Below are 19542 nucleotides of genomic sequence, written 5' to 3' on the forward strand. Positions count from 1 at the left end.
CAAAAGGACTAACAGTAAATGTGTTCATTTAGGAAACCTAGAAGGTAATAACATAGCTGGCACAAATTTAGAAATTGGAGTGGAGGGTTAATTTGTGGTGAAAAATTATGCAGTCTAGACTGAGAGCTTAAGCAGATAAAGATTTCACCAGGAAGTTACTCACAAGTGACTGCAAAGCATTTAGGGAACCAATTTAGAGTTTTATGCCAAGTACTTTAAATCAAGGTAACATTTCTATCCTTTTCTTTCTCAGATTTAAATTTGACTTCAAAACAGGGAGCAAGAAGAGATTGTGTTCCACCTTCAGTTGACCTGCAGCAGCTGTGTCGACGACTAGGTCTCCGAGGTGGTGGGGTCAAGCCACAGTTAGCATGACATCTTGCTCATGCTGAGCTGCCCATCTGCTTTCTGCGGCTAAAAGTGCCGCAATTCACAGAACAAGCATACTCTTGGTCCCCAAATCCAGATGTGGAAAACAGACATGCAAAAATGGATGGATGGTTTCACTTCAGCCCAATGCAGAGCAGAAACAGGAAGAGAGAAGGGGGTGGGAAATGTTGACGAGAGACTGAGAAAAAGTTCTGCTCTTCCTCAGGTAAATTGCTGGCTCTTCACTGTCTTCTTTCCTGGGTCTTCGGGGTTAACCCCACAGAGATCATCTGTGTCACTGTGTAATGCTGTGGTTATATCCCAGTAAAGATGGATAAAGCAGCCTGGCCTATCTTCTCCTATTCTCTCATCTCAGAAGACAAGCAATAGTAGATGGAAATTGTTGATAAAACTTACTCCAAAATCACAGGAATGGTCATTAATTTTTTTAAGTTATTAATTTAAGTTTCAGTACTTTTTTTTAACAGTACTGGGGATTGAACTCAGGACCTTGTGCTTGCCAGGCAAGTGCTTATTTTACTGAGCTATCTCCCCAGCCCAAGTTATTAATTTAAATACGATCTTCTTACTACCTTTCTTTCTCACAGAAAAATGTAAAACAATAACAAAAATAACCTGAATATCTGCCTTGAAGAATAATCAGTTTAAACTTCTTTGATCTAACAGAAGTTCCACATAAAAAATGATGTAATATGAATAAGAAGGAGGAGGAGGAGGAGGAGGAGGAAAGAAGAGCCGCCTAGGAATGCCATATGTTTCATGGTTCATGAAGACAATAAGGCAGAAAAATCTTTTTGTTTTTTTCTTTTTGATACTGAATCAAACTCATGACCTTATGCTTGCCAGGCAGGCACTGTGCCTCTGAGCTATGTCCCCAGATCTGGGTAGATAGATGTGAACCAAGCACCCTCACTTCATTTCAATAAGGCATCAGCCTACCAATAATCTGAATGAAGATTTATTTCCAAACCAAAGATTTTATTTTAGAGACATAGCCTATAATAATGCAGATTTTTGGGGTCAACATCTAATTTGTTACCTGATTTTATTCAGGATTTGTATTTATTTAAGAGAAAAAGAAGAATATTGTCCCATGAGTGAGATATATAACAGTTTACTACTTGCTTATTCAATAATACTGTATCATGTTTGTACATTCCAAATGAAATCTATGAAGTATGCATTTGCATGTTGTCTTTTAAATTCTGTATCCAGGACAAGAATAGCTAGCTACTATCTACAATTCCCAAATCACTTCCTCTTTATTTACTGCTTTTTTTTTTTTCTTTTAATTTTAGGGAAGGACCTACAAGGTGTTCAGGGTCTCACTACTAGATCAGACTTATAGTGATCCTCCTGTTTACAGCCTCCCAAGAGCTCAGATTACATGTGCATGCTACCACGCCCAGTCTTCACTTCCTTTTTAATTCTTTTGTCTCTTTTGCCTTCTGGTCATCCAGTAAAAAAAAAAAGTGTTTGAAAATATTTAGGATTCTCAGTCTTATTTGATTTTCTATTATCTCAGTGGATAGTCAGCAATCAAAATAAAAGTGTGCAAAAACATCCAGGTATTATTTCAGGCCTGAGGAGCCTACCAGTTATGCAGCCCTGCAAACACTCACCACACACGTGCTTCCTTCTGCCCTGACATGCAGTGAATTTGCCATTTCCTCTCTGAAGCAGCTTTTAAGATTTTCAAAATGGTTGCAATTTTAAATCACAAATGGATTGTTTACTTTTTTATAAAATGTTTAGGAAGACCCAGTCATCAAATGCTATGCTATTCACAAAAGCAGACCATGTTATTTCTAAAATAAAATATTCCTTAATCTCTAGTGACAGCATTTTGTTTGGCATATTTATGCATTTAGCAGCTGGCTTAAACTAAATCTAGTAATCAGGTGGGGTTCCTCCTCAGTTTAAAAAGGCTGAAAGCAATATGGTACTGGGGGTGCCTGCCACAAGACAGCCCTCCAAGAAGTCTACTGTGCCATTCTCTTCAAAATTCACAAGAAAATAAACCTACATGCAGATTAATTAAGTCTTCTTATATAGGAAAGAACTTTTCCTATCATAAGAGTGTGTAGATAAGGCAAGGATGTCAGTGATACTATCTGCTGCCCAATTTACAACCATTTTTTGTTGCTTTTTTTCCTGTCAAATGATGCTAACAGATTCGCTTAAATAGATGCATGCTAGTAAGGAAATTGTTCTATTTTGTGGAAACAGGATTGGGAAAGCTTACTGAAATGAACTCTCTATCAAGTATGTATGAAGAATAACCTTTTGTTTTCATGTTAGCAAATATTTAAAATATTCAGGTTCATTTATTTTCTTTCTTTTCATAATATAAATTATGATCTATGTCATAGCACATGCTAGTTTGTAAGAGGGTAGAACGTGATGTGAGCTGTTGGTGGTGGTGGTGGTGGTAGTGATGGTGGTGGTGGTACCTGGGATCGAACTAGGACCTTGCGCTTGCCAGGCAGGCCCTTACACCACTGAGCTATGTGGTTTTACCCCAGGTCATATAACCATGTAAATCCCCTGTTGTTTAACTGTAGTATTGTCTCAAGAAGACTCAAACACATTTTGAGGAATTAACAAAATGCTTTATTTTTTCTCTTATTGTTTGTTTGTTGTTATTGTAATTTTAAATCTTCTGGGGATATAGCTCAGTGGCACAGTGCCTTCCTGGAAACTAGTACAAGGTCCTGAGTTCAACTCCCAGTGGGTACAAAAAAAACCCAGCAACTTTAAATCTTAGGGGAAGGCATCTGCTTCTGATCCCAGAGGAGAAATTTGATTAGAAAAAATTAATCAAGAAAAGTAAACTCCTCTTGAAATGATTGCTTTAACTAAGAACATTTGAAAATTTGGGCCAAATAAATGTAAGGGGAAGTCTGAGGACTTCCATGGAAATTTTCCCCACTGACACAGGGGAGGTTCTACACACTGACATGTCATATCTGCTTCTAGAACTCGAGCTACAACTGTCATCTTGTGGTCTTAAGGGGGACCAGGCTGGGAAAGCACAATACACAGAAGAAGCAGAAGAGGGCAACAGAAGGCCCCTGGGTCCTTTGTGACATTTTAAATTAACCACCTCTAAACTGCCCGTCATATAGTACATTCATTATGTAAGACTGCGAGTTTTACTGAATTTAGATTAGGAAGGTTGGGATTTCATCTATGGGTAGCTAAAAACTACCTAACTTAGAAAAATAAGCTCTGTCTACATAACTATACTAACTACATTAAATTAGGAGCCCTATTGATTTAAAATGTATCATAAACTGAAAAGAAATTTAAAAGATATTTTACTATTTACCTAATGTTGCAATGGATGGCTTTAGTTTTTGTCAGAAGAGCTCTTAAAATATTTAACACATGTTATACTTAAATTTTTCATCCTCTAAAACTTGATACGAAAAACAGGCTTAATTCTCTCTGTGACATAGAAATGCAGATGTGCACAGAAGAAAGTCGCGAAGTCCCCAGGGCTTTAGAATGCTGCTGGATATTCAGGGACACAAAACCTCACTGTCATTCTCCTGTTAGAATGAAGTTATAAGAGAGTCATATAATAAGAAAAGTTCTGATCCAAATATTTCTCATAGGCAGACTCATACCTGCTTTTTAGTTTCTGAATGTGAACTCAGAATAGGCATGTGTGTAATTGATGAGAATCACACTGTTAACAATAATTATGTAATTATTATAGTTATATTATTGTTATTATACTAATAATTATATTATAATAATAATGAACTGTATTCCCATTTATGCAAAGTCATGAACTGGGAACAGCCCCCAAAAAGCTATATAAAGGCAGAAGTAGTCTCTGCAGGATTGAACTTCAGCAAACATAAAATGTAAAAGTTAGCGACACCGATAAGTGGCCCAGCACTTTCAGCTATGAATTCATGAACGCATGAATCCACTGATGAGCATAGCAGATCCACTAGCAGATCACCTTCCACAAACCACCCCTCAGCACACATGAGACCTTGCTAGGAAATTTTAGATCTAAACCATAGCAGATGGTTTTCTATGGACATCTATAAAATGAGTAGTAAACTCAAGCTTGATTGATAAGATGGATCCACTCGATACGTCCCTCCAAACTGAAAAGTGGTTGCTCTTATTCTGTGGCCAAAACAAGAGGCAATTCTCAGAGACAAATGGAGGTAATTTGTTCGACACAGAGAAAGCGTCAGCAGAGCTGGTCAGCTGCTTTTTAAAGAAAGATTTGTTGCTGTAATAAAACACAAAACATAAAATTTTCTATATTAATCATTATTAAGTATACAGTTCAGTGGCATTACACATAATATTGTATCATCACCATTTATATTTTGAACTCTTCATGTTATTAAAACTCTAGAACCCTTAAACAATAATTACCCATCTTCCCCACCCCCAGTCCCTGGCAATGCCACTCTCTGTTTTCATGATTTTGACTACTCTAAGTGCCGCATGTTAGTGACATCACATAGCACAGTGTTAGTTCTTCTCTTTCAGGAATTCTTCACATAAGATGATTTCCTCAAGGTTCATCCATATAGTAGCAGATGTCCTGATTTCCTAAGACCATATAGCATTATACTGTTTACACATACCTTTGCTTATCCATCCATTCTTTGATGGATAATGGAACTGGTTTTTCATGTTAGTTATTGTGAATAATGCTGCTAGGAACATGGGTGGATAGGTATCCTTTCCAAAACCTTCCTTTAATTCTTTTCTTTTCGCATCTTACATGGCAGCTATATCATTTTACACTTATACCAATACCATGCAAAAATGCACCTTCTCCCAATATTTGGCAGGAAATATATTATATTTATAATTTTTATACTAGCCATCCTAATAGGCCTAAAGTGATATCTCATCATAGTTTTGATTTAGATTTCTTTCGTTATTAGGACTATTGAGCAATTTTTTCATGTGCTTATTGATCATTTTTATATATTTGGAGAATATTTACTAAATTTCTTTGTTCATTTTTTAAAATTTTATTTTATTTTAAGGAGTAAAGACACATGCAAAAACAAATAGAAAAGAAGACAAACAGGGTAACATACAACAATACATATGTTACAGATTTTCAAAACAGGAATAGCTAATTAACAATGCTTCTTATATTATCTATCTTTATCATCAAATCTGTTGCTCAGATTAACAGATATATTTATGCAAGGTTAGGGAAATAATTAAATATTGACACTTGCTTTCAAGAAATCTTAATTTTTCCTTGTCTTTTTTATTTTAATTTATTTTAAAGAGAGTATAATAATTGATAAGGCTTTAGAAACAGTACACATTTAGAAGGCCAAGATTAGAGATGATCAACCACGAGTTTTGTGTAACACATTGCTGTCCTTGATTTAGTTGCTCAGATTACAGATATCAGCATACAGAGTTATTCAAGGTGAAAATTCTAATCATTAATGGCTATTTCCAAAAAACTGATAAATTATTAGTATAATTACCTCAGGCGTCATGTATATATACGTGCATGTTTTCCCCTTTCCTTTTTCCCTATCTTTTCTTTATCTCATCTTCATTGTTCAATCCTTAATTTCAGGGTTTTTTCCATTTTACTATATCTATTAGAACTTACAGGTTTTATTCTCTCAGATTCTTACACTAGGGAGACAATACAATATTTACTCATGTGGGCCTGATTTATTTCACTTATGTGTGTAGCCTCTATCTGTATCCATTGGGTTGTCTTTTCACTCTGTTAGTGATTTCTTTTCACATGCAGAAACTTCTGAATAAGATGAGATCCTACTTGGTGATTCTTTGAAGTATTTCCCGTTTGATTTTTGTTCATGAACCTCTTGCCTACCCCTATGTCTTCAAAATTTCACCCACTTTCTCTTCCTGTAGATCTAGTGTGTTTGTTTCAATTTTTAGATCTCTACTCCATTTTGACTTTAGTTTAGTGCATGGCTATAGATCCAAGTCCAGTTTTAGTCTCTGGCATATGGAGATCCAGTTTTTCCAGCACCATTTGTTAAAGAGTCTATCTTTCTTGCCAGCCCCATTATCAAAGTTAAGATGGTTCAGTGTGGTTATAGTTGTATTTGCATCCTCTAATCTGTTCTGTTGATCCTCACATCTGGTTTTCTTCACAGGTATCATGCTGATTTCATCACATTATCTTTGTAGTATAATTTCTTTTTTTTTTTTTTTTTTTTTTTTGTACTAGAGATTGAACTCAGGACCTTATGCTTGCCATGCAAGCACTTATTCTACTGAGCTATCTCCCTGGCCCCGTAGTATAATTAAGTCAGGGATTGTAATGCCTCCTGCCTTGCCTTTGTTGCCCGAGATGGCCTTTTCTGGTTCCAAATAAATTTTAAGCATGTTTTCTCTAGATTTGTGAGGTTCATTGATAGTATTTTGATAGGAATTACATTAAAGTTGTATAACAATTTCTGGAATATGGCCATTTTCACAATGTTGATTCTATCCAGAAGGAGAGAATCTCTTTCTATTTTCTGAAATCCTCTTCGATCTCTTTTTTCAGATGGCTATAATTTGCATTGTGTAGGTCTTTTGCTGTCTTTGTTAGATTAGCTTCTAAGTGTTTCATTTTTTGGATGCTATTGTGAAGTGAATTATTTTTTCTAATTTCTCTCTCCCTGAGTTTGCTCTCTGTGTACTGCAATACTATTGATTTTTTGGGGTGCTGACTTTGTATGCTGCTATGCCACTGAATTTATTTATTAATTCTAGGAGTTTGTTGGGGTTTTTGGGTCTTCCAAGTCGAGGATCATGTCTACTACAATTAATTGTATTTTAACTTCTTCTTTACTATTCTTATTGCTTTTATTTCTCTCTCTTGTCTAATGGCTCTAGCTAATGATTCCAGACCTATACTGAATAGGAGTGGTGATAGAGGACATCCTTGTCTTGTGCCTGATTTGAGAGTAAAAGCTTTCAGTTTTTCTCCATTTAGAATTATTTTGGCTTTTGGTTTGTTATAGACATCTTTTATCAGGTTGAAGTATAGGCCATCTAGTCCAATTTTCTGTAGGGCTTTGATCATGAATGAGTGTTTGACTTTGTCAAAAGCCTAAATAGCTCAGTGGTCTAAGCCCCAGCCTGGAAAGCCCAAGGACTGGGTTCAATCCCCAGCACTGCATGCTGCGCCAACCCTGCCCCTGAGCTACAGAGTGAGACCCTGAACCAAGTACATTAATTTAAATTTGTGTACCTTTCCATAGTTCAGCTGTACATTTTTGAATGAGACTGTTTACTTTTTTGTTTAAAATGTCCTCTGTATATTCTGTATATTAACCACTTACCAAACATATGATTTTCAAATATTCTCCAGTGCTGTGTATTCTGATAGTTATTTTTATGCACATTTAAAATTGTTTTCATGAATCCTGATTTGTCTATTTTCTATTGGTTGCCTGTGCTTTGGTGGCATATACAAGAAATCATTAATGAATCCAGCATTATGAACATTTTTCCTGCATTTTCTTTTAAGAGTTTTATGCTTTTAGATCATTATACCTGAATTTTGTATTTATTTTGTTATATTTTTAGTATCATGCTATGTATAGTTCCAATTCTTTTCTTTTTAAAGTTTTTTTTCCAATCCCTTTCTTTAAAGGAATTCAGAATCTGGGAATTCTTTGCAAGTATCCATTTTCCCAAGTGGCTGTCCTTTCCAATGAATAGTGTTAGCACACTAGTAAAATCCATTTCATTACACTCTCTTTATGGAATCTGTTTATTCAATTATTTATGTGTCTACTCTCATACAATACAATGTGAGCTTGAGTACTACAACATTGCACTGAGTTTGGTGTCAAGAAGTGTGCATGACTCAGCTTTATTCTTCTGTCTCTTGATTGTTTTAGCTTTTTGACATCAATACACTCCAGATACTTTTTTCTCTCTCTCTTTAAAATAAAAAATACACTCCATAAAAATTTTAGGATACGTTTCTCTGTAACTGTGAAAAATATAACTGAGATTCTGTAGGGATTGAACTTACCTATTGCTTTGAATATTAATGTCATCTTAAAATATTAGGGGGCCAGGGAGATAGCTCAGTGGAATAAGTGCTTGCCTGGCAAGTGCAAGGTCCTGAGCTCAATCCCTGGTACCACCTAAAAAAAGAATTAAATGTTACAATTCATGAATGAAAGCTACATTTCCAATTATTTATATCTAATTTCTTTTGATCATATTTCACAGTCATTAATTTGCTAGCTTTTCACTTACTTGGGTAAGTTTATTATATTTTTGGTTCTACACAAATGGAATTTTTGTTTTCAATTTCGCTTCCAGATGTTTCTTAGCAAGTGTATACAGATCAAACTGATCTTAGTATACTGAGTTTGTATCCCACTGCTTTCCAGAACTGATTTGTTAGTAGCTTGTTTTGTGAAAGTTAGTGCTTTCTAAATATATGACCTAATCATTCACAGAGATGTTTTTGCTTATTACTCTCTTTTGTTTCTTTTCCTTGACTAATTGTTTGACTATGATTTCCAGCACTGTGTTGAATAGAAGTGGTGCAAGTGAGTACCACTTCTTCCTGGTCTTAGAAAAAAAACTTTCACTCTTCTGTGATAATGATGTTTACAGTGAATTTTTCATATATGGATTCTACTGTAGCAAATTAATTTCTTTCAATTCTGATTGCATTCAATATTTTTTATCAAGAGTAGGTGTTTTGATTTGTTAAATGTTTTTTCTACAACAATTGAGATAATTGCCTTTTTTAGCTTTTTGTTTTAGTAATGTGCTATACTCATTGATTTTCATGTTCTGCACCATCCTTGTATTCCAGGAGAAAAGTTGCACTTGATTGTGGCATATAAACTTTTAAATCACCTGAGTGGCTGAAATTAGTTTGCTGTTATTTTCTTTGAGGATTTTTGCCTCAATATTCACAGTGGATGTTGGTCTATATTCTTCTTTCCTCTTATATTTTTCTTTGGTTTTCATACCAGATGCAAGCCTCATCGATACAAGCCTCATTGATGCAAGCTTCATGGCATGACTTAAAGATTCTGTCCTGAATTTTTTTCAGTTCAGATTCATAGTGATCCTCCTGTCTCAGGCTCCACAGCCCTGGGATTACAGGCATGTACCACCATGCCTGGTCCAGAGGTCTACACATCATGCATTACTGGGAATCAAACTCAGGACCTTGCTCTTGCCCGGAAGGCATTTATGCCACCACGCTACTTCCCCAGTCTTTGGGAGATTTTTGAATAATGATTTAATTTGCTTGCTAGTTATAAACCTAGCCACATATTCTACTTTAAGGTTGAGTCTTGGATATGTTTTATGTTCTTTGAATTTATTCTGATCTAAGTTATTGATGCACAGTTGTTCATAGTACCTGATTACAATGTGTTTTTATTTTTTATAATAAGTAAAACATCCTCAATTTCATTTCAAATTTTAACAATTTAAATCTTATTTATTTTTCCATAATCAATTTTGGCTGAAATTTTATTTATTTTATTCCCTTTTTGGAAAAGTAAACTTTGTTTCCTTATTTAATCTACTTTTTAAAAAATATATAGATTTATAGGTAGTATCTCATTATTTAACTGTTTGGCCAGAGATCTCAAGAATCAAGACTGGAAGATTAAAGTGGGACATTGTGATGTACACCTGTATTCCCAGAAAGCAGGAGGCTGAGTCAGGAGGATTGTTGTGAGTTCGAGACCAGTCTGAGCTACAAAGTGAGCTCAAGGGCAGCCTGAACGCCATAGTGAGACCCTGTCTCCAAAAATAAATAAATAAATAAATAAATAAATAAATAAATAAATGGTTGCAAGATTAGGAGGGATAAAAGACGTAGAGAAATGACACCTATGGGACTATATATTAAATAATAAACAATTTGCAAATGACTATCCAAGAAAAGTGATTAAAATGGAAACTTAGAGTTGTACATGAGACCTCATCTTTAAGATAATTTCTGAAATCCCAAGAAACCACTTAAGATTCCATGCTTCCCGTCCTCATACACTTTTCTATTTATACCTAAAAGCTCTATGTCTCCAAGGAACAACACTTCCACAAGAGAAATAGCCTAAATATATCTTTGACTGGTACTAATTTGAGACCCTTATTTCAGAATATCTCACATCCAATTAATTACAATACTAATAGAAGCAATTGACCTTTGCCATGATTAGCAGGTAGAGTTATTGCCAGGTAATGAGGAAGAATAGGTTTGTCAATCAAATCTGACACTGGAGAGGCTACAGTAAGCCCAGTGGGATTGGGAGTTAGCCAGGGGAACTAACGATGCCTAAGGTTGACCCAGAGTTTGCCTTGTTAAAAACAATGAAAATGTCAGTGCCAATTAAGATATTTAGAAAACTAGAAGTCTTTTTTCAAATTTTCTGGAAAAGAAAATCTCTTACTTTTATATATGGGCTAGCCAAATAGCTCAGTAAATTAAAGCACCTACAAGCAGGTGCATGGGCCAGGGGTTGTATCCCCAGGCCTGCCCTGCAGTCCCCACACCCGGGGCATGCTGAGGAGGCAATTGAGACTAAGTGCACACCTACTAATCGCAGCTCTTGGGAGGCTGTAAACAGACAGATCACTACAAGGCCCATCCAGTAGTGAGACCCTGAACACCCTGGACACTCTTCCCTAAAAAATACAAAATAAAAAAAAAAAAACCTCTTGTATAATTCTGCAAATGTAGCAGTCATTGGTAGCAAGTATGACCAATGTTTATTTTCAAATAACACTGAAAAATAGAGGGTTCAAGTCAAGTTCCTTAGATAGAAAATAAATAAGATGCAATATATTCATTTTCTCTACCTATGGACATACTGTAGAATAAATTCATACCCATTATCTTTCTTAATATTATACTCTATAGTTTTATTTCTCCTGTTACTAGTACAACTACACAAGCAGATCTAATACACAGTTCTTACTTAAAAATTCTAAAATGTATGTGAAATTTTAATATACTAAAATATTTCTTTTATGGAGTTTTAGTATGTGATTCATTGGGATATATATATCTTATACATAATATATATATATATTACAATCAAGTGCACAAGAATCAATTATCTGTAATTTTGCTAGTTTTTCTTTTAAATTTTATGCATGTTACTTTTGCATTTTAGTTATATTTTTTCAGTTAAAATAGATGCTTGGGGCTGGGGAGATAGCTCAGTAGAATAAGTGCTTGCCTGGCAAGTTCAAGGTCATTAGTTCAATCCCCAGTACCGCCCCCCCCAAAAAAAAAACCAGATGCTTGAAAAGAGATGACTCTACTTTGGAAAGTTAGTTTGTAGTGGTTCCTTTTTTACCTATATGCCTTGGAGTAAATTATTTAAATTTCTAACCCTCAATTTTTTTCAATATTATGAGAAAAAAAAAACCTTGTTATACTGCTTTAATAACAGCATACTGTTACAGCGTACTGTTACTTTATACATTGTACAGTATACTCTAGACTGTTTCATAAGTTCTTATAAGTATTATATGAGATAATTTCTATGAAATAGTTCACACATAGGTGACATTAAGTATATTTCTGTTACAAGAGAAGAGAGGTAATTACTCTGTAGATATGAGGTTTTAAAAAGCACTTTAACCGACAGTTCCCAGAGTTGTGTCGTAAGTATGGCGCACAAGGTCTACAGGGTTTCTCAGTCACTCATTGAGCACAGAAACCTATTGTTATTCTGCTCAGGTTCTTGGCTCAGTGGGAAATCATTCCTCGCAGGTGTAGAGGAAGCACAGGTCCTTATTGCAACTTTCAGCTCCCGTGCAGTAGACAACACATCTGGAGTCTATTTGGAAAGTGCTTGTTTTCAAGCTCTTTTGTTGCCCTTATTCCATACCCACATGTTAACTAAGAGGAGACCAATTCTTTAACAACAGAAATGCAAAATGACTGCAGCCAAATAAAAGTTCATTCTCTTCCAAGCAAATGGTCAAATTGGGTTGTGAGAGGATAAACCTGTTACACAAAATTTATTGTGTTGTTCTGCCATGTATGGCCACCATTATCAACATCAACTCAAAATCCCAGATGGCTGTGGGGACTTTCAGCAATGACAGATAAACTGAACACAGAAGAGACAAAAAGTAAAGAGAAGAAAAATACCTGCACAAACTCACTTTGAGGCATAGTGCCTAAATCTAGTAAATGAGACTCCACTTACATTACATTACAAAGAATGCATTAATACACTTAAGTCAGTTTACAAAGAAAGGTAAGAAATTAACCTATTTTTCCAAAAATGTCTACAAGAAGTGAAATTATTACCAGGGAAAACAGATATTAGAGATAATTAAATATCTGGCATAATCATAAACCACTCATTACAACCTATAACTTCTATAAATCTTCTTCAAGACATTTACTAACGAAACATAAAATCAGTAAAGTGTGCAGAATATTTTCACCTATGGCCTCCTTCACATTTTCTCATAAACAGATAAAGAAAATTCCAGGAGAAATGACATTTAATTAAAATCTGAAATATATGTGTCAGTTAGGTGACTTAACAAATACTTCACAAATACTCAAAAGGAGGGAGTCCTTTTAAATTATTTTCTTGGTTAGTTGAAGTTATTTTAAAAAGAGCAGCATATTTGTTGAAATCTATAGTGATGGTACTGTTGCCTTCAAATTCTCCATATAATTATCATTTTTATATTTAATATTAAAGGGAAAAATAAAGAAGTGAATATATAACTCTATACACAGCTCATAAGCTCTTTTATAAGTACATCTGTTATGAGAATATAACATTTTTATTCCTTTTCTTCAGACATCAATATAATTTATATATGTATTGGTGTTAATACATTATAGTGAAAAGAACCTTGGATTAATAATCACGAATTCATGATTAAAACGTTAATTTTGCTTTAGTTATTAATTCTCTGGTCTTGAATCAGCAAATAACATGAAATTTAAATTTCTATTTTTAATTTATAACAAAAGTGGCAGAAGATAGGGAAAACTGTGCAATGGTATGTTCGTACTTTAATCTTTTCTCCATTCTTATATCTCAATGGAAAGTGATATGTCCTTACTTATTTCAAATTTTTTATAAATACATGGAAATATTGAAAGATCTTCAGGTCCCAGGATAGCTTGGTTAGCAAGAGGAGTCTGAATTCATACTCCTCTGTTCTTCCTTTGCCCTGGAGGGAGGCTGCTGAAAATAGCTCATGCAACATTAGCAATGTAAGCCAACAGGTGGTCTCTAGCCTTTCTCTTTGTTTTATTCTATTTGTCCTCTTTCTCTTTTGTCAACTTTTATGATACTTTCATGTAAGTAAACATTGAATCTTTCTGATTCACTTCAAAACTCCTAAGCCTTTTCCTCTAATCCTTCCCTCCTGTGTCCTATGATTGCTCGAAGCCTAGATGCTCACCCTGTATCCTCCAACCTTGCTCCTACTATATTTAACCTCCTTCATCTCTCCATCCTACTTCCTATCATTCTGAACTCCTCCCCCACACACAATTCACTCTTCTAAATGGAAAATCATTGCATACATGTTCCTGGTATAAGTTGGGTTATGCTATATTTCTTAGATCTTCCTCTTATAGTTATAGATATCACGCTAATAGTTACCACAGTTTGTCAGTAGCCACCTGTACTTAAGTCTATTGTTATTGTCCATTGAACTACTTTAACCAGGATGTCATACATGCTACAACCAGGTTTTCTCCATATTTGAAAAGACTGTGATTGTAATGAGTCGTAAGAATCACCATAGTCGAATACCAAGGAAGTGGCTCTAAATCAACTCTTTAGTCTTAATATGTTGGGAGGAGGCTGGAGAGATAGCTCAGTTGAATAAGTGCTTGCCTGGCAAGTTCAAGGTCCTAGTGATAAGGCTATCTAACACAATAAATCTATAAACTTCTACAGAGAAACCAAAATAAAATAGAAAACAACAAGATGAAGGAGCAAAATACAATCACAAATGCCCACCTTAACCATGAAAATCCCAGAGCACAAAAAGATAGAGGAAATTGGAAGCCAACAAATGGGACCATCTGAAGTGATAGCAGCAGAAGTAAAAAAAGAAATGGAAGAGGCCAGAGAAAAATAATCTCCAAGGTACAAAAAGAAATGACTATAAAAATAAGATTTTAAAGCAGACACAGGTAAACAAATAGAGGAGTACAGGTAAATGATAGAACTCTGAATGCCAAACATAGTCAAGAAGTTGAATTAATGAAATAGATCTGAACAGAAATTCAGGAGATTAGAAACCCCAATGAAATTATATCCAGCACAGTCAAAAAGGAAATAAAGTATATGCAGTAAATTGATTGAAGGTGAGCATAGAATATCAGATCTAGAAGAGAGAAACATGGCTATTTATCAGGAAAAGAAAGATATTTTAGAATTCACAAGAGACTACAAACCCAATCAATCCAACAGCTACAGGATGAAACAAAGAAGAATCACATAAGAGTGACTGGAATCAGTGGAAAAGCTAGACAGTCCAAAAGCCATTAAAATCCTCTTCACAGAATAATTGCAGAAAATTTCCCAAAAATTGATAAAGAACTTGACATACAAATAAAAAAAGCATATAGAACTCCAAATAGTTGTGACCAAAATAAATTTACAACAAGGCATATAGCAATGAAGATTCCAGAAATTCAGGACAAGAACAAAATATTAAAAGCAGTTAGAGAAAAGACATACAACACCTATAACTGAAAGTCAATCAGAATGGCAATAGTCTTCTAACACAAATCCTCAAATCTAAGGAGAGCTTGGAGTGAGATATTTCAAGCCTTAATGGAAAACAATTTTCAACCTAGACTGATGTACCCCACAAAACTTCTTTTCAAATTGATGTAGAAGTAAGATATTCCAATGACAAACAACAACTGAAGAAACTTATGATGACCAAACTAACTCTACAGAGTGCTCTGAAGGATATGTCAGAAAGACCTAATGAAGACATACACATGATCAGTAGCAAAAAGAAGTTTCCAGGCATGACAAGCAATTCAACAGAGAAAACAGAACAAACAACAGGAAAGCAAGAAGCCAATACACATCAGTTATAACCATCAATGTAGGTGGTCTCAACGCACCAATCAAAAGAAACGGACTGGAGAAATGAATCAAGAAGCAAAAATTCAACAATATGATGCATTCAAGAAGCACATTTACCCCAAAAAGAAATTCATAGACTAAAAATCAAAAGATGGAAAATAATTCTCCATGTCATAGGAACCCAGAAATAGATAGGAATAACTATTCTATTTGCAGACAATGTGAACTTTAAGCCAAAACTGATTAAAGGAGACAATGTATGTCATTATGTACTTGTTAAGAGGAAACTCAAAATAGAAGATATAATAATTATAAATATGTATACACCAAGTACAGATTCACTGAACTAGATAAAGTAAATAGTAACTTACATGAAAAACCAAATATCACTAACACAATTGTAGTGGGAGATCTTAATACCCTATACTCACAAATAGATCAACTAAGCAAAAAATACAAAAAGCTTTAGAATTGAACCAAGCCTTTGAACAAATGGACTTTGGTAGATGTTTACAAAGTATTTCACCCCAAAATATCAAAATAAACATTATTCTTACATGGGATGCTCTCCAAAATAGGTCATATATTAGCTGACAGAACATGTTTAAATAAATATAGAGAAATTGAAATCAACCCATGTGTACTGTCTGACTATAGCACAATGAAACTTGAAATCAACAACAAAGGAAATCACAAAAACTGTATTAGCAAATGGAAATCAAAAATATCCTTCCTAACAATCAATGGATCACAGAAGAAATTAAAGATGAAACTTAAAAGTATATACAATTAAATGATAATGCCTATACAACATACTGAAAGTTATGACAGGCAATGAAAGCAGTTCCACAAGGGAAATTTATAGTGTTGAACTCACACATCAGGAAAACTGAACAAGCTCAAGGAAACAACCTAATATTGAACCTCAAACTTCTGGAAAAAAAAGAACAACTCAAACCCAAAGCTTATGTGTGAAAGAAAATTATAAAGACAAGATCAGAAATTAATGTAATACAGACTAATACAGATTCTACAACTGGAACTGTGAAAACTAAATAAGAAGATATAAAAATTCTAAGTACCCACCTATCAACTAATGAAATTGAAAATGTACAAAAATGTGCTTGCCTAAGATTGCCTAAGCAGACACTTTAGTCTTCTCAGCTCTCTTGGAGGCCCCAATATTAACTTTTTAATTTAATATTATAAGAAGATAATTTATTTAGAACTATTAATAGTGAAAAGGCTGGGCCTGAATGGAGTCACTGTTGAATTCAACAAGAAACTTAGAGGAGAGTTAATGCCAATAATGTTAAAACTCTTTAAAGAAATTGAAAAAGAAAGAGTACTTCCAAAATCATTCTTGGAAGTAGTACCCAGATTCTAAAATGAAAAAAGTGCACAACAAAAAAAGAAAATTACAGATCAATTCAGTGAAGATAGATGCAAAAATCCTTAAGATACAGGCAAACAGAATGATAGAAAATCATAAAGAAGATTAGACACTATGATCAAGTACAAATATATGCAAAGCTACGTCATATTTTAAGAGCAGTATAATATTCCATAATAATAATGCGTGTATTTACATTTATTTAAATACATTGAAAAAATAAAAATAAAAAAATACATTGAAGTACATGTTTGTACTGTGTTGATATTTCCTTTTGAATATTTGTATTGATTCTACTTTCTTCCAAAAATCAGTATACAAGCAGTGCTTCAGTAAATATTTGTCTTCAGCATAGTCTTATTTATGGAAATTTATGGAAATGGCCTTCTAGAAAAGGATTAGTTTCATTGGATTTGTTTTAGTGTACATTGCTCTTCAAAATTACTTTAAAAAAAAACCTACACTCTATTATAGGCTACTGGACTCTTTTGGAATGTTTTGCTGAGTTTACACACCTATAATATTCAATAATGTAACTTAGAAAAAATGGGGTATACCGATGAATGTCCATTTTGTATCTGTGTATTCAAGGAGGTTGGGATAGATATATAGTTGCATTCTCTTAATGAATGGAATGATTTGTTCTAATGGTGTTTGTGAATAGGATCACAAGTCCGCATCTTGTACAGCAATTAACCACTAAGAAGAATATATGCAGTGTATTATTTGTTGAAACTGTCCTTCCGATTTGATTTGAAACTGTCTCATTGCTATCTCTTTGCCAATAAAACTTTGAAAAAATAAAAAAAAAACTACACTAATGAACATTTTAACTAGAAATGTATAAAAGTGCCAGCAAAGAAAATGTTTAACCTACTTTTTTATCTTATTATCACCTTGAAAATTATAAAGTATTAAGTTCAGAGAATAATAATAAAAATGTGGAATTATATGTAAAGTATGTTAACTGATATTTATCTATTCAAACCAGTTATGAGTATTTTACTACATAATAAATCAATATTTAGCCAATTGATGGTCTTTTAGATTAATTAGATTTACTATACTATATTTTTGTAAATCTTTCCTATAAGAAGAGCTAAGTAGCTTTTGCTTTATGAATACTTAATATTATCTTTTTATTTATTTAACATATTTGTTTCTTACAGGGTCTCACTGCCAGCTGAGACTCATAGTCATCCTCCCCATCACTGGAATTACTGGCATGTGCCACCACACCCAGACTCTGTGGCTGGCCCAGCCTGCCCTCGGTGTGGAGCTGGCATGGCACGTGGTGCCGAGGATAGAACCACAGTCCCTGTGCTTGCCTAAGATTGCCTAAGCAGGCACTTTAGTCTGCTCAGCTATCTTGGTGGCCCCAATATCACCTTTTTAATTTAATGTGATAAGAATATAATTTATTTAGATCTATTAATAGTCAAAAAACATGAAAGAAAATATGAGCAACTTATAAAGGTATAAATCCATTTTCCTTTCAACAATTCTTAGCAATATCATTAGTATATATGACACCATCCATTTATCCATCCATTCATATATAGATATTTTATGAACTTGTAAGACTGCTTCTTAACATTATAGTAGAGCACACATGTACAAAGAAATGTTGCTCAATGTTAAGAAATGTTGCCATTTTTGACAGCAGCATGAACCTTCATGGCATTATGTTAAGTGACGTAATCCAAACACAGAAGAGTGAAGAAATATGGCATCATTTCTATCATGGTTACACTAATAGAAGTAGGAAATAGAATGACCGTTTTCAGAGACTAAGAAGGAGGAAAAACAGGTCGGCATTGGTCAAAAGATAGGTTTCTGTTACATAAGAATTCCAGAGCTCTTTTATGCAGTGTACTATCTTTAGCTTAAAAAGTTGTATCATATACTTAAAAGTTACTGAGTGTAGGTCTTATGCTAAGTGTTCCTATCATAGAAAAACAGTGATAATAACAAAAGGAAATTTTTTTTGAAGTAACAGGTAGAGTTATGGCTTGAGATCAAGATTCTCCCAGGGTAGGCTTATCTCCAAACTATTTCACGTACAGCTTCTGCATTATCAAAAAGATTATATGCTTTTGTCAAAATTTCTTATGAAACACTAGCTAACTCAATAACACAATGTTCTTAGTTGAAATTTTCTCAGTATTGAAAGTTGGCTCAATTTAAAAGTAAAATCTATTAATCTAATATTCCAAATTGTGAGACTAAGTTTAAAAACTATTATGATGGTTAATTTTTATATCAACTAGACTCAGTAAAAAAGATGCCCAGATGGTTTATCAAAGATTATTTCTGAATGATAGTGAGAATGTTTCTGAAGAGAAGCATCTTTAAATAAGTAAACATCTGCTAACATTAACAAAGGTGAGAATCATCTATTTTTTGAGGGTCCAAGTAGAACAAAAAGCAAAGAAAGAGAAAATGCACATCACTTTTCCTCTAGCAGTAAAGTATTCATCTTCTATTTTCAAACAGTAGCTGTTGGTTCCTGAGCCTTTGGACTGAGCCATACGTCACAACCCACACTCACGCGCTCGCTCGGTCACACACCAACTGCCAGCTAGGTCTCGAGCTTTTGACTGCAGATGGAATCGTGCCACTGATTCCCTGAACTTCCAACTTGCAAAAGCTGCATTCTGAAATTTCTCCGCCTCTATAATAGCATGA

This window comes from Octodon degus, unplaced genomic scaffold (genome assembly GCF_000260255.1).
Source record: "Octodon degus isolate 3935 unplaced genomic scaffold, OctDeg1.0 scaffold00187, whole genome shotgun sequence".
NCBI classification, from domain to species: Eukaryota; Metazoa; Chordata; class Mammalia; order Rodentia; family Octodontidae; genus Octodon; species Octodon degus.